The sequence below is a fragment of the Marmota flaviventris genome, chromosome 1, assembly GCF_047511675.1.
Source record: "Marmota flaviventris isolate mMarFla1 chromosome 1, mMarFla1.hap1, whole genome shotgun sequence".
NCBI lineage: Eukaryota > Metazoa > Chordata > Mammalia > Rodentia > Sciuridae > Marmota > Marmota flaviventris.
The window spans coordinates 177,166,613-177,181,600 of record NC_092498.1 but is presented as its reverse complement, the minus strand read 5'-3'; the positions used below and the strand labels follow the sequence as shown (position 1 = coordinate 177,181,600).

General features: G+C 39.3%; 1 protein-coding gene and 1 pseudogene across 1 annotated transcript in view; one reads left to right on the top strand and one right to left on the bottom strand.

The window, feature by feature from the left end:
* The window catches only part of Ankrd28 (ankyrin repeat domain 28), a 202,538-nt gene extending 188,649 nt beyond the window's left edge, over nucleotides 1-13,889 (top strand). Inside the window, exon 30 of the transcript XR_011709138.1 lies at nucleotides 12,658-13,889. The gene's annotated coding sequence lies outside the window, so the exon portion shown is untranslated. The remainder of the gene's footprint in view (nucleotides 1-12,657) is intronic.
* LOC117794859 (biotinidase-like) overlaps nucleotides 1-14,988 on the bottom strand; it is a 38,095-nt pseudogene that overhangs the window by 7,130 nt on the left and 15,977 nt on the right.

Genomic DNA, 14,988 nt, shown 5'->3' with positions numbered 1-14,988 from the left:
TTGTTCAATTTGCAGTACCCCCACCCGAAAAAATTCCTACTGCTAATATTAATAGTGAGAACCTCAAAACTTTCTAAGACCAAGAGCAAAACAAGAATGTCCCATCCCATCTCCCACTGCCTTTCAGTACTATCCTGGAAGTTGTACACAATGCAAGAAAGACACTAAAGAAAAGAGAAAGTATGCAAATTAGGAAGGGAAAATTCAAACTTTCTTTGTTTACAGATGACATGTTGATCTATGTAGAAAATCTGAAAGGCTTGACAAACTTCTAGAATCAACAGGAGTTTATAGTAGGGTTATAGGATGCAAGGTTAATCCACAAGTCATTCGATTTCATATACCAGCAATGAACAGTAGAATTTGAAATTAACAACAGTATCATTTACATTTGTATCTACTATAAATGGGAGGGAAAAGTACAAATATAACCTGTGTAAGAACCACATGAGGTAAATTACAAAACCAATGAAAGAAAGCAAAGAACTAAACAAGTGGAGCAGTAGTCCATGTTCACAGATATTCAGTATTGTGAAGATATCAGTTCTTTGAACTTGCTTATAGATTCAGTGCAACCCAACTAAAAATTCCAGCAAGTTATTTTGTTAATAAAGTGATTCTAAAGTTTGCATAGAGGCAAAAGACCAAAATAGCCAGTATCATAAAGGAAAACAAAGTTGGAGAACTAACACTACCTGGCTTCACAACATACTGTAAAGCTATAGAAATCCAGAGAGTGTGGTATTAGCAAAAAGAAAGGAATAAAGACAAATGGGTCAGTGGAACAGAGAACCCAGAAATAGACCCACAGTATAGCCAACTAATCTGGAGCAAAGAAGTAAAGCTCTTTAATATAGTAGAACAAAGGTAGACATGTCAACAAATGGTGCTGGAACAACTGAACACTTATCTGCAAAACAAAATGACTAGAAAAACTTCATGAAACATGATTCAAAATATGTCACAGATGCAAATACAAAACTACAAATCAGAAGATAACAGAAAAAGATCCTATATAGCATTAGGTTTGGTTATGACAAGACACAATCCATAAAGAATTGATAAGCTGGACTACATTAAGATTTTAAAATTATGCTCTACAAAAGATAATGTAAGAGAATGAAAGATAAGTCGTGAATTAGGAAAAAATATTTGCAAAAAAAGGCATAGTAGAAAACTGTTATCCAAAATATATGAAGAATGCTTAAAACTCAGTAACTCAACCCATTTTAGAAAATGAACTAAACACTATAACAGACACTTTACCAAAGAAGATATACAGCAGTCCTCCTTATTTGCAGTTCTATTGAGGGACAAATGTATTAAATGTAAAATCTCAGAAATAATTCATAAGTTTCAAACTGTACTATTTCTTAAGTAATGGTGAAATCTCTTACCAACCCATTCCATGCCCCTGGTTCCAGCATTTCCATGCAGTGTGCACTGCCCACCTTTTGTCACCTGAAAACCATCATGGTTATCAAATCAGTTCCTGCAAACCTGTGTTCAAGTAACCTTTATTTTACTAAATAATGGCCTCAAAGCACAAAGAGCAGCCATGCTAGCAATTCAAATATGCCAAAGAGATTGTGGGCTTCCTCTGAGCAAAAGGGTCAGTTCTTAACAGAATTAGAAAAGGGGGGAATCATATGCTAAGATTAACAATATTTTGAGAGAGTACATTCATATAACTTTTATTTCAGTAGGTTGTAATTGTTCTATTTCGTTAGTTGTAAATTTCTTTTTAAAATTAATTATATTTAAAATTAATTTATATTTAAAATTAATTATTTTAAAATTTCTTTTAAAAATTAATTATATATAAAATTTATAAATTAATTATAGATATGTAAATATAGGGGAAAAAAACATGAGGTTCAGTATTATCTACTGTTTCAGACCCATTGGGGACATTGGAATATATCCCCTGTGGATAAAAAGGGAATCACTATAGAGAGAGGAAATAAGAAGATATTATCCATTCATCTATTGAGGAACACCTAGGTTAGTTCCATAGTCCAGCTATTGTGAATTGAGCAACTATAAACATTGATGTGGATGGTGTCACTATAGTATGCTGATTTTAAGTCCTTTGGGTGTAAATCAAGGAGTGGGATAGCTGGGTCAAATTGTGGTTCCATTCCCAATTTTCTGAGGAATCTCCATACTGCTTTCCATGGTAGTTGCACCAATTTGCAGTCCCACCAGCAAAGTATGAGTGCACCTAATAGAAGAAAAAATAGGCCCAAATCTTCAACACATTGGTCTAGAATCTGACTTCCTTAACAAGACTCCTAAAGCACAAGAAGTAAAAGCAAGAATCAATAAATGGGATTTAAATTAAAAAGCTTCTTCTGAGCAAAGGAAACAATCGATAACATGAGGAGAGAGCCTACAGATTGGGAGAAAATCTTTACCACATGCACCTCTGATAAAGCATTAATCTCTAGGATATATAAAGAGCTCAAAAAACTTAACACCACAAAAACAAATAACCCAATCAATAAATGGGCTAAGGAACTGAACAGACACTTCACAGAAGAAAAAAATACAATTGATCAACAAATACATGAAAAAGTGTTCAACTTCTCTAGCAATTAGAGAAATGCAAATCAAAACTAAGATTTCATCTCACTCCTGTCAGAATGGCAATCATCAGGAATACAGGCAATAATAAATGTCGGTGAGGATATGGTGTAACATTATTTTTACTTGCTCTATTATAATTTTTTGTGTCAACACAGAACATACCTATGGTCATGTCAGTATCAAAATATACATTTGTATAAACACAAAATAGTAAATAAGCATGGTGCTTAATAACTTCCTGCTGTTCCATTTTGAGATACTGGATACATAGGCTGTTATATGGGTTTAAATTGTGGGAAATCAGAAGATCCTGTGTTCAAAAGCAAGACTAGAACCAAATCTGGCTAGGAAATCAGGGAAAGGTTAGTTTCCCAGGTTGAAAGTCCTTCCTTTCCTGAGTAGCAGCAAACGAAAGCAGAATTACATAAACAGCAGCTACAGCAATCACCTTTTCAAATGGCTTTGACAGTGTTATGATGAGTGGAAGCCAGACTGCCCAGCAGGAATTCTGACTCCTTCACCTCCCAGCTGAGTGAACCTGGACAAACCTTTTGATTTCTCTCTACCACTTTTTTCTTGGCTGTGAAACAATACTCCTCCACCGTAGTATTCTACAATACTCTCTCAGGTTGTGGTTAAGAATTCAATGAAAAGACATATTGGAGGTATCCAGCACGTAATATGCACACAGCAAATGTTAGCAATTTTCTTTTTTTTTTTTTTTTTGGTACTAGGGATTGAACTCAGGGGCACTCAAACCCTGAGCCACATCCCCAGCCCTATTTTGCATTTTATTTAGAGACAGGGTCTCACTGAGTTTCTTGGCACCTCACTGTTGCTGAGACTGACTTTGAACTTGTGGTCCTTGTGCCTCAGCCTCCTGAGCTGCTAGGTAGCTATAATTATTCTTACATAATCCATTGAATTATGGGAAGGATAAAGTATGTTAATGAATAGCCTAGAATCGGAACCTCTGCAACTTTCTGACTGCCACTTAATGACCTTCGGGCAAGTAATTTAACCGCCCTCCCCCCAACCTCAAATGTCCCATTTGTGAAATGAGAGAGATCGTATATGCATCCCAGGGTCATGGAGAATGAAAGAAAGGCTGCATAGAAAGGACCTGGCATGTGGAAAGCATTCTTGAAGGGCAGCTCAGAAAGGGCTTTGCTGCTGTGAAATTCTATTCCCTCATCTGCATGGCCTCCGAGGGAGTAGAACTAGTCTCTGTCATTAATAACAACCACACAAAGATTGAAATACCTATAGCATTAATCTGGGTCCTCCAAAAAGATGTCAAGATAGGGTTAAAGCTGCAAGAATTTGAACAGAGGAAATGCCTGTGTGAAAGAAGATAGGGATTGTGGAAGCAGTGATGCCTGAGAAGCTGTTAAACCACAATGCAAGTCTAACCTCAAAGTGATAGGGACCAACGGTTGATCTTTTGTTGTTGTTGTTGTTACTGGGGATTAAACCCAGGGTGCTTAACCCCTGAGCTACATCTTTTTTTTTTTTCTTTCTTCATTCATTACTTACTTTTTTAAAAATTATTTTTATTTGTTTTAATTAGTTATACATGACAGTAAAATGCATTTATGCACTTTGATATACATAGATGGGATATAATTTCTTATTTTTCTGAGTGTACATGTTGCAGAATCATGTTGGTTCATTATTGTACTTTATCCTTCCCATAATTCATGTAGTCACATATACATACAGTAATAATGTCTGTTTCATTCTACTATCTTTCCTATCCTCACATCCCCTACCCTTCCTTTCATCACTTTCCTCTACCTAATCTAAGGTAACACTATTCTTCCTTAGAGCCCCCTCCCCCCCCCCCCGCCTTATTGTGAATTAACATTCACATATTAGAAAAAACAATCAGCCTTTGGTTTTGTGTGATTGGCTTATTTCACTTAGCATGATTTTCTCAAATTCCAACCATTTACTGGCAAATGCCATAATTTTACTCTTCTTTAAAGCTAAGTAATATTCCTTTGAGTATATGTACCACATTTTCTTTATCCATTCATCTATTGAGGGACACCTAGGTTGGTCTTATAGTCTAGCTATTGTGAATTGAGCTGCTATAAACCTTGATGTGGCTGTGTCACTATAGCATGCTGATTTTAAGTCCTTTAAGTATAAACCAAGGAGTGGGATAGCTGGGTCAAATGGTGGTTCTATTCCCAATTTTCTGAGGAATCTCCATACTGCTTTCCATAGTAGTTGCACCAATTTGCAGTCCCACCAGCAATGTATGAGTGTACCTTTTTCCCCACATCCTCACCAACATTTATTGTTGCCTGTATTCTTGATGATTGCCATTCTGACAGGAGTGAGATGAAATCTTAGAGTAGTTTTGATTTGCATTTCTCTAATTACTAGAGATGTTGAACACTTTTTCATATATTTGTTGATCAATTGTATTTCTTCTTCTGTGAAGTGTCTGTTCCTTAGCCCATTTATTGATTGGGTTATTTGTTTTTGTGGTGTTAAGTTTTTTGAGTTCTTTTAAAAAAAATTTTTTTTTAGTTGTAGTTGGACACAATACCTTTATTTTTTATTAATTTTTATGTGGTGCTGAGGATTGAACCCAGGGCCTCACACGTGATAGAGTGCTCAGTGGTACAGCACTTGCCTATATAGCTTAGAGATTAATGCTTTATTGGAGGTACAAGTGGTAAAGATTTTCTCCCAGTATGTAGGCTCTCTCCTCAAGTTTTTGTTTCCTTTGCTCAGAAGAAGCTTTTTAACTTGAATCCATCCCATTTATTGATTCTTGATTTTACTTATTGCACTTTAGGGGTCTTTTTAAGGAAGTCAGATCCTAGGCTGGTGTGTTGAAGATTTGGGCCTATTTTTTTCTTCTATTAGGTGTAGTGTTTCTGTTCTAGTGCCTAAGTCTTTGATTCACTTTGAGTTGATTTTTGTGCAGGGTGAGAGATAGAGGTTTAATTTCATTTTGCTTCATATGGATTTCCAGTTTTGCCAGCACCATTTGTTGAGTAGGCTTTTTTCCAATGAATGTTTTTGGCACCCTTGCTTAGTATGAGATAACCGTATTTATGTAGGTTAGTCTCTGTGTCCTCTATTCTGTACCATTGGTCTACAAGTCTGTTTTGGTGCCAATATCATGCCGTTTTGTTACTATAGCTCTGTAGTATAGTTTAAGTTCTGGTATTGGGATGCTTCCTGCTTCACTTCTCTTGCTAAGGATTGCTTTATCTATTCTGGGTCTCTTATTTTTCCAAATAAATTTCATGATTGCTTTTTCTATTTCTATGAAGAATGTCATTGGGATTTTAATAGGAGTGGCATTAAATCTGTATAACACTTTTGGTAGTATGGCCATTTGACATATTAATTCTGCCTATCCAAGGTCATGGGATATCTTTCCATCTTCTGAGATTTTCCTCAATTTCTTTCTTTAATGTTCTGTAGTTTCATTGTAGAGGTCTTCACCTCTTTTGTTAGATTGATTCCCAGGTTTTGTTTTTTGTTTTTGTTTTTTTTTTAGGCTACTGTGAATGGAATAGTTTTCCTAATTTCTCTTTCAGTGGATTCATTGCTGATGTATAGGAATGCATTTGATTTATGGTGTTGATTTTATATCCTGCTACTTTGCTAAATTCATATATTAGTTCTAGAAGTTTCTGGTGGGATTTTTTGGATATTCTAGATATAGAATCATGTCATCAGCAAATAGTGATATTTTGAATTCTTCTTTACCTATTTGTATCCCTTTAATTTCTTTCTTTTGTCTAATTGCTCTGGCTAGAGTTTCAAAGATGATGTTGAATAGAAGTGGTGAAAGAGGACATCCTTGTCTTGTTCCAGTTTTTAGCAGGAATGCTTTCAATTTTTCTCCATTTAGAATAATGCTGGCCTTGGGTTTAGCATAGATAGCTTTTACTATGTTGAGGTATGTTCCTACTATCCCTAGTTTTTCTAGTGTTTTGAACATGAAGGTGTGCTGTGTTTTGTCTAATGCTTTTCCTGCATTTTTCTGCATCTATTGAGATGATCGTATGATTCTTGTTTTTAAGTCTATTAATATGATGAATTACATTTATTGATTTCCGTATGCTGAACCAACCTGGGATGAGTCACACTTGATCATGGAGCACTATCTTTTTAATGTTTTTGTATGTAATTTGCCAGAATTTTATTGAGAATTTTTGCATCTGTGTTCATCAGGGATATTGGTCCCGGTCTTTTTTTAAATATTTGTTTAGGGGCTGGGGATGTGGCTCAAGCGGTAGCGCGCTTGCCTGGCATACGTGCAGCCCCGGTTCGATCCTCAGCACCACATACAAACAAAGATGTTGTGTCCGCCAAAAACTAAAAAATAAATATTAAAAATTCTCTCTCTCTCTCTCTCTCTCAAAAAAAAAAGAATGGAAGTGAACCCAGATGGTAGCCAGGATTCCTTTAAAAAAATAATAATAATAAATAAATATTTGTTTAGGGCTGGAGATGTGGCTCAAGCGGTAGCGCGCTCGTCTGGCATGCATGCAGCCCGGGTTCGATCCTCAGTACCACATACAAACAAAGATGTTGTGTCTGCCGAGAACTAAAAAATAAAAATATTAAAATTCTCTCTCTCTCTCCCTCTCCCTCCCTCCCTCCCCCCCCCCTCTCTCTCTCTCTCTCTTTAAAAAAAAAAATTCATAAAGAACCAATCAAATACAAATTAATAGCCGAGCCACAGGAACTCTAATAGAGGAAGGAGAATGGGAGAGAGGAGGGAGGATGGAGGGAAAAGGGGATCACAAACTGAAATTGAATTCCAGGCGTGTATGAGTTTGTTGGGATGAACCCAAATGCTCTGTGTAACTATAAAGCTCTAATAATTTTAAAAAGTTTTTATTTAAAAAAACAAATTAATTTAAAAAAATAAATAAATAAATAAATATTTATTTAGAGACAGGATCTCACTGGGTTGCTTAGGGCCTCGCTAAGTTGCCAAAGCTGGCTTTGAACTTGAGATTCTCCTGCCTCAGCCTCCCGAGCTGCTGGGGTTACAGGTATGTGCCACCAGTGCCACCACACCCAGCCCAAAGGTTGTTTCTAATGAAGGTTTAACACAGCACCTGGGACTTCTTGAGCCAAGGTGGCTACTGACCTTGAGTGCCTTCTTTCCCAGGAATGAATCTGTCTTCACATCCCTGCTGTTCAGTCATTGATGAAAAGCAGCCTATGTGGCATGGTCCCATTGCAAGCACAGTGATGGATTTCAAACTACAGCAGTGGAAACCTGGGTCAGTTATGCTTCCTAGAGTAGGAGTTGTGTAAGACGCATCGACTTAACTCTGCATTAGAATTCTTAGACCATGCAGCCCTGGAGATGTTGTCAACTTAAAAAAAAAAAAAAAAAAACCTAAAGTCCTTTCTTAGGTGTTGGGAATCTTGCCTGGCACTAGGCCCAGCCCTGGTGGGGTTCAACTGCCTAATGGGGAACTAGGCTTGGAGACAGAACATGTTTTGTGCTGGGGCTGGGGGCAGCAAAGCTGTGTGACCAAATTCATGGATTGTAGAGGCAGGCAAGACTAATGGAAAATTCCCTAATCTCTCTAAGCTCTTATCAAGCCATCAGATGTGGATGGGCGTACTCCATGGTCCTAGGGAGGACTAGATAAGTTGATAGCCAAAAGTGTTCAGGAAAACGTGAGAGACAGCAAGGACTCAATAAGCCATCCTAGAGGATGCCTTGAGTACAGACTGCAGAGCAGTTGGTATTCCCAACGGGGTCAGGGAAAGCTAAAGGTACGAGGTAACTTGTAAGGTGGGAGGACTGAGCTCAGTTCCTAGAAGTGTAGAGCACTGTGGAGTGTTAGGAGACTGGGGATTAAAGTGGCTTGACTTCCATAAAATGCCATCTGAGCTGGGCACAGTGTCTCACACCTGTAATCCCAGTGACTTGGGAGGCTGAGGTAGGAGGATCACAAGTTCTAGGCCAGCCTGGACAACTTAGTGAGATCCTGTTTCAAAATAAAAATAAAAAGGTCTGGGGATGTAGCTCAATGGTACTATGCCCCTGGGTTCAGTTCAGAGTACTGCAAAAAGGAAATAAAAAATGTGATCTGAATATCGGATTAAAAAGTGATGCTTGCTAGCAGGTGGGCAAGGTAAAAAGTGGGCTGTATACGGAGGCTGTACTTGAGCGCCTGACAAGAGCATCTTGGTGCTGATCACTTTGGCACCCAAACACACTCTTGCTTTGTCTCTGGGGGGCAGCATGGCATTGCTTAGGTAACAGGTGTTGAAAGGAGACACTCCTTTCATTAACCAGGTAATAGCCATCAAAGGAGCCAGCATAAGTGTTCCATGCAGACCAGGGATTTGTTAGTTGTGCCATCTGTCACCTCTCTACAGGAGATCGTGACCATGAGTGTGCCAATGTAACTGGTATTCTCTCTAAAATATTCCCTTCAGTTGTTTTCTTTATCATACCAATTATATCCTAGGCCCTGGTACTCTTTTTTTTTTTTTTTACAGCTAGTTGGAGACTTTTTTATCATTTGCAAGATTTATACCTAGAGAAGCCAACAGATTCTGGTGGCAGATGCCCTTGAGCAATCCTTTACTAAACACTAGGCGTGACGCATGACTTAACCATGGCAAAATGGCAGCTGGGACCATCCCCACCTGAGAAAATATGGAAAGGCTACCTCCTTGCATAGTGCTCGTAATATGCTTTGATGATTCTATAATAATGATTCATATAATATATTAAAACTTTGTATTTGTTTTACAAAATACTTTTTTTCCCTAAACTACTGTAAGAATTGATAAAAATAAATAGCCTAGTTAATTCATTGATTTCTCATGTACAGTCTGCCCAAGCTCAAACCCTAGCTTACATGTAGCTGGGTAGTCTTGGGCCAGTAATGTAGCCTCTCTCTGTCTCAGTTTCCTCATCTGTAAAATGGGGATAATAAAAAAATGACTATATAGTTATTAAAAAGGTTAAGTGAGATACTCTGCCCAAGAATAGTAACCTATCAGTAAATAAAATGTGTTATCAGTATAGCAGCCAACTTTCAGGAAGATTTAAGATAGCCACAAACTCTTTTACATTCTTTCCACTGACAGTTGGGGTCTATGTTTCTTCCTCTTGAATCTAGGAATCTTTTGTGGCAATTTTAACCAATAGAATAAAACAGAAGTGGCACTGTGCCTGTTTCTGACCCAAACCTTACTTAATGCATTGGCAGTTTCCTCTTCTGTCTTTTGTAACACTGTTTCAGGGAACCCTGAGATGAGCTGTTAGAAGTCTGACCACACTGAGATCAGCATGCTGGAAGAGCACATGGAGAGACCCAGAGGAACGCCCCCACTGTCCCATCACTTGGAAAAACTATGCTGGGCATGCTCTCCAGCCCTGCCAGTCCAGCTGGAAATAGATGAGCAGTACAGCTGATCCCTTCCCAAGTTCAAGAGCAAAATAAAATGGTTTTGGGAGCCATTGTTTCAAAGGAATAACTTCACTTAATAGATAATCGCAACACTGATTGTGAAAATCGAAACATATTAAACAGATGAATGAGTTGGAAAAGAGTGGGTAGCCTCCAGACTGGAAGAGAGATGACTCATATAATAAGTTGAAACTTTGTTTTTGTTTCGTAAAATATTCTATAATAAGAGCCTCTCTGTCTGTCATATGTGATACTGTTTACCTCCTTTATTTACTATCAGAAAATACAGAAAGCTGGGCAATTGCACACGCCTATAATCCCAGCGGCTTTGGAGACTGAGACAGAGGGATTGCCTCAGCAATTTAGTGAGGCCCTAAACAACTAGTGAGACCCTACCTCTAAATAAAATACAAAATGGGCTGGGGATGTGGCTCAGTGGCCAGTGCCCCTGAGTTCAATCCCTGGTACCCACCCCCACAAAAAAAGAAAGAAAAGAAATCCAAATGGGAAAGAATGAAAACATCAGAGGGCCTCTGAGCTTGAATCATCTAGTTTAGTCTCCTCTTTCAGGACCTTAGGCCTAGGGAGGTAAAGGCATGTATGTGCCCAAGGTCACAGAGAAATTCAGGGGGAAGCAAGTCCTATCTCGACTCCCAAGCCAGCACTCTTAAAATCAGCACTCTTAAATTTTTAGACTTTTACTATATTTACTTTTTTGTAATGTTCTAGTTTAGATTTGTAGTGTCCCCCAGAGTCTCATGTGTCAGACTCAGTCACCATCCTGGAACATTATTGATAGATCATGGAAATGTTAGAAGGTGGAGCCTACTGAAAGGAAGTTAGATCATTGGGGATGTGCCTTTGAATGAGTACATTAGGACCTCTGCTCCTTCTTTTCTTTGCTTCCTGACCTTGAATTGAGCAGGTTGCTCAGCCACTTGCTCCCCACCTGTGCTTCACCACAGAGCCAAAAACGTCAGAGCCACCTGACCATGGACTGAGCCTCTGAAAGCATAAGCCAAAATAAATCTTTCCTCCTTTTAAGTCATTTACCTCAGGTATTTTGCCACAATGATGGAAAGATGACTAACAGGAAATGTATACCAGGATACCAGGAGTGGAGCCACTGCTTTAATTATACCTGACAGTGTGGTTCAGAAACCTTTGGAATTGATTTGTAGGAGGAATTTGGAGACGTTCAGAGAAGCAGACTACGACTACAGAAAGCTTAGAACTGTGTAAGCAGAGCTCAATGGGGGATTCTAGTTGGAGCTCAGGAGACAGGATGCTGAGAGGAATGTGAACAGTAAAGACTGTACTGATGAAATTTCAGATGGAAATGAAGGCTCTATTGGGAATTGGGCTAGAGGCCATTCATGTAATATGCTGACATAGAACTTGTCTACATTTTGTCCAGACCCTGAGACTTTATGAGAACCTGAGTTGAAAGGTCATGGAAGAGGAAATTTCAAGGCCACACAGCATTTGGGCTGTGGTATGAGTTATTTCTAGCTTGCTTTTAGCTAAATTTATAGTGAGAATTAGGAGCAAAAAACAGAGTGTAAAGATTTTAAAAACTCACAGTTCGGCCAAAAAAAGGAGTCCACTGTGGCCAGGAAGGGTGCATTTGCTGAAGAGATTAGTGCTTTTAAAAAGAAAAGCTGGACATGGTGATGCACGCCTATAATCACAGTAGCTCAGTAAGCTGAGGCAGGAGGCTTGCAAGTTCAAAGTAAGCCTCAGCAACAGCGAGGTGCTAAGCAACTCAGTGAGACCCTGTCTCCACATAAAATACAAATAGGGCTGGGGATGTGGCTCAGTGGTTGGGTGCCCCTGAGTTCAATCCCCAGTACACACACACACACACACACACACACACACAGTACTCTGCACTGGGGTAATAGGAAAGATGCCTTGGGTGTATTTCAGGAATAAAGACCACATCCACCTTAGGCTCCAAGACTTTCATTTGAGAAGACAGCCATGGAGGAACCCTGATTGCACAAGGCCTCAGGAACTGCTTCCCTGGAATTTGTTTCTGGTGTTCAGCCATCCACTCAGAGGCTGCTGCAGCCATGGCCCCAGTGGGCCTGGCTAGTGCTCACACCTGCAGCAGACCTCAGCATCATCCATCTATGCTGATTTTACAGACATGGAGTTCTGGGGTAGTGGAGTCTAAAACCAAGATTTCAAAGGAAAGTTTGTAAAGCCAGGCAGTGTGTGACTGGGGCAGTCCCTACAAGTAGCGCCTGAGAGGATGATAAGAAGCTGTGAGAGTGAAGACAAAGCTGCAGTGGAGACTCCAGAATATCAGAGATGCCAGAAATGTAGAACACCTGCTAAAGGAAGCCACAGGCAGCAAGCAAAGCCAGCCCAAGCAAATGGCCTTGTGGGCTGCACCCAGCAAGTTCATAGGGGCAGAGCTACCAAAGTTTTTAAAGGCCCACATCCCTCCACTGTGTGCCCCAGATGCTAAACATGGAACTACAGTATTTTAAGTTTGCCCTGCTGGGTTTCATTCTTGCTTTGGTCAGGTTTCTCTTTGTTATTTTCCTTTTTCTTCCTTTGTAAATAGGACTGTTTACCCTGTGCACCCATTGTATGTTGGAAGTATATAACTTGTTTTGTTTTGTTTTTACAGGGGCTCATAGTATCTGGGAAGAGACTAGATTTGGACTTTTGAGCAAGGCTGAAACTGTTAAGACGTTGGGGACTCTTGGAGATGGACTGAATGCATTTTGCATTGTAAGATGGACATAAGTCTCTGGGGGCCAGGGGTAGAATGTTACCGTTTGGATCTGGAATGTCCCTCAAAAGCTATGTGTTGAAAGCTTGGTCCCCAGCCTGTGACACTGTTGGGAGGTGGATCCTAGTGGAAAGAATTTAGGTCACTGGGTGCATGCCTTTGAAAGGGGATATCGAGACCTTGTCCTCTCTCTGTCCCTGTTTCTTTGTCTTTCTACCTCCCTCACCACCCCTTCCTGCTTCTTAACACCATGAGGTGAGTAGTTATATTTCCACCATGTGCTTCCTGCCATGAAGTTCTGCCTCACACAGACACATAAACAATGGAACCAGCTGACCATGGACTGAAAAACCTCTGAAACCATGAGCTAAAATAAAAATTTCCTCCTAGTAAGTTGTTTACCTCAGATATTTTCTCACAGTGACAAAAAGTTAATTGACAGTTACTTGGCAGGAAAAATCAGTTTTGTGGCCCTTGTCTGTTTTATATGTTCAACATAAACTACCCATTCCTACCTCTCGATAAGCACTCTAGCAAAGTTCTAGAAGAGTAAGTGGGACTAGAAATACTGTTTCAGGCATTTGGGGAAAATACAATATGCCACATTGTCTTTCACCAATTCATTTTGGGGTACATGTGTGTATATTTAAATCCTGTATTTATGTGAACAGTAGGTCTGAAATGAAATTTTTCAGGGGCTGGTATGATATAGGAGTCATACTGTGGTATGTTAATTGCAAAGGAATGAAATTCTTCACCCTTTCAAGATTCATTTATAATGCCAAAATATTGGCTCTCCTTTTAAGCATATCTTTGTCTTTACAGTTCATCAATCCAATAATTTTCCTTACATACGTCAAACTCCCAGCATGGTTCACCCTCTCCCCATGCACAGCAGTTTAGATGAAAAGCATATTCAATTCAGAGGACACAACCCTCTTTGTTCTTTTGATGGTTTCTGAAAGATTCGGATTGCAACTGTTCTTTGAAGATGTGTATTTTTACTGAAAACAAATGCCTTTCTGTTATCTATGAATGTAAGGGTTTCTTCTTCTTTTGGTTTTGATGTGTCTATTCATCTTTTTAAAAACTGACACAGGACTATATTAAAAAACATTAAGCTTAAATTGGCTAATTCCAAAGAACTACTGTCTTTTTTTAAATCTTGAATTGCTATTTATTATAAATTTTAACAAGTGCTATTTTTCCCTTAAGTTGCCATTCATTGCACTCCCTCGTGCTGCATTGAATGGTCTTGACTGGTCACGAGGTAAGACTTGGAGATGGGGTGTATGAAAACCCAACAGCATCCAGAGGAGTCATTTTAAATGACCATGTCATTCTCCTGATAAGCACCTCCAGTAGCTACCCAGATAGACCCAAATTCCTCCTCAGCCTGCAGGACCTGGGTGACACTGCCGCCTCCCTCCCCTGAGTTGGAGTCTTGCTAGCCTTTGATGTTTTTAATTTTTTAGTTCTTCAAACATGCCAAAACTGTGTAGTTGGTTGATACCAGTTCTGACTATTGACTGATATATAACCATCACAAAATTTAATGGCTTAAAACAATAATCACTTCTTTTATTTAGTGACATATCTGCAAGTCAGGCAATATAAAGTGGGTAAGGCTTGTCCTTGACCCTCACCTTAGGCGGGGCAGTTCATCTGAGGCTGTGGGACTCAAGTTCACAAGGATTCATGCAAAAGCCTGACGAGTTGGCTCTGTTGTCATTGAGGAGCTGACTGGGGCTGAGGGTTGGAGGCCATAGTTTCTTACCATGGGAGCTCCCACACATAGCCTGCATTTCCTCAGAGCATAGTGTTCAGGTTCTACGTGTAAAAGCCCTAGAGGACAGACTTGAATGGTTTGGAAGTCATACATCATCACTTCTGCTGCATTCTGGTCTGTGAGGCAGTTGCAAAGCCCTGCCCAGGGTCAGGAAAACAGTGTAGACTTCCTCTTAATCAGGACTCTGGCAAAGTTCTAGAAGAGTAAGTGGGACTACAAATACTGAAATACTAGAAATACATTTGGGGAAAATACAATCTACCACAGTGTCTTTCACCAATTTCTTTTGGGGTACATGTGTGTATATTTAAACCCTGTGTTTATATGAACACTGTGTAACAAGCTCTCTATAAAGGTCTTTTCTTATGTGAATACAGATTCCACATTTGTATCACAGTATTTAACACAGAGCTAATGCTTAATTTTCATACCTGTAT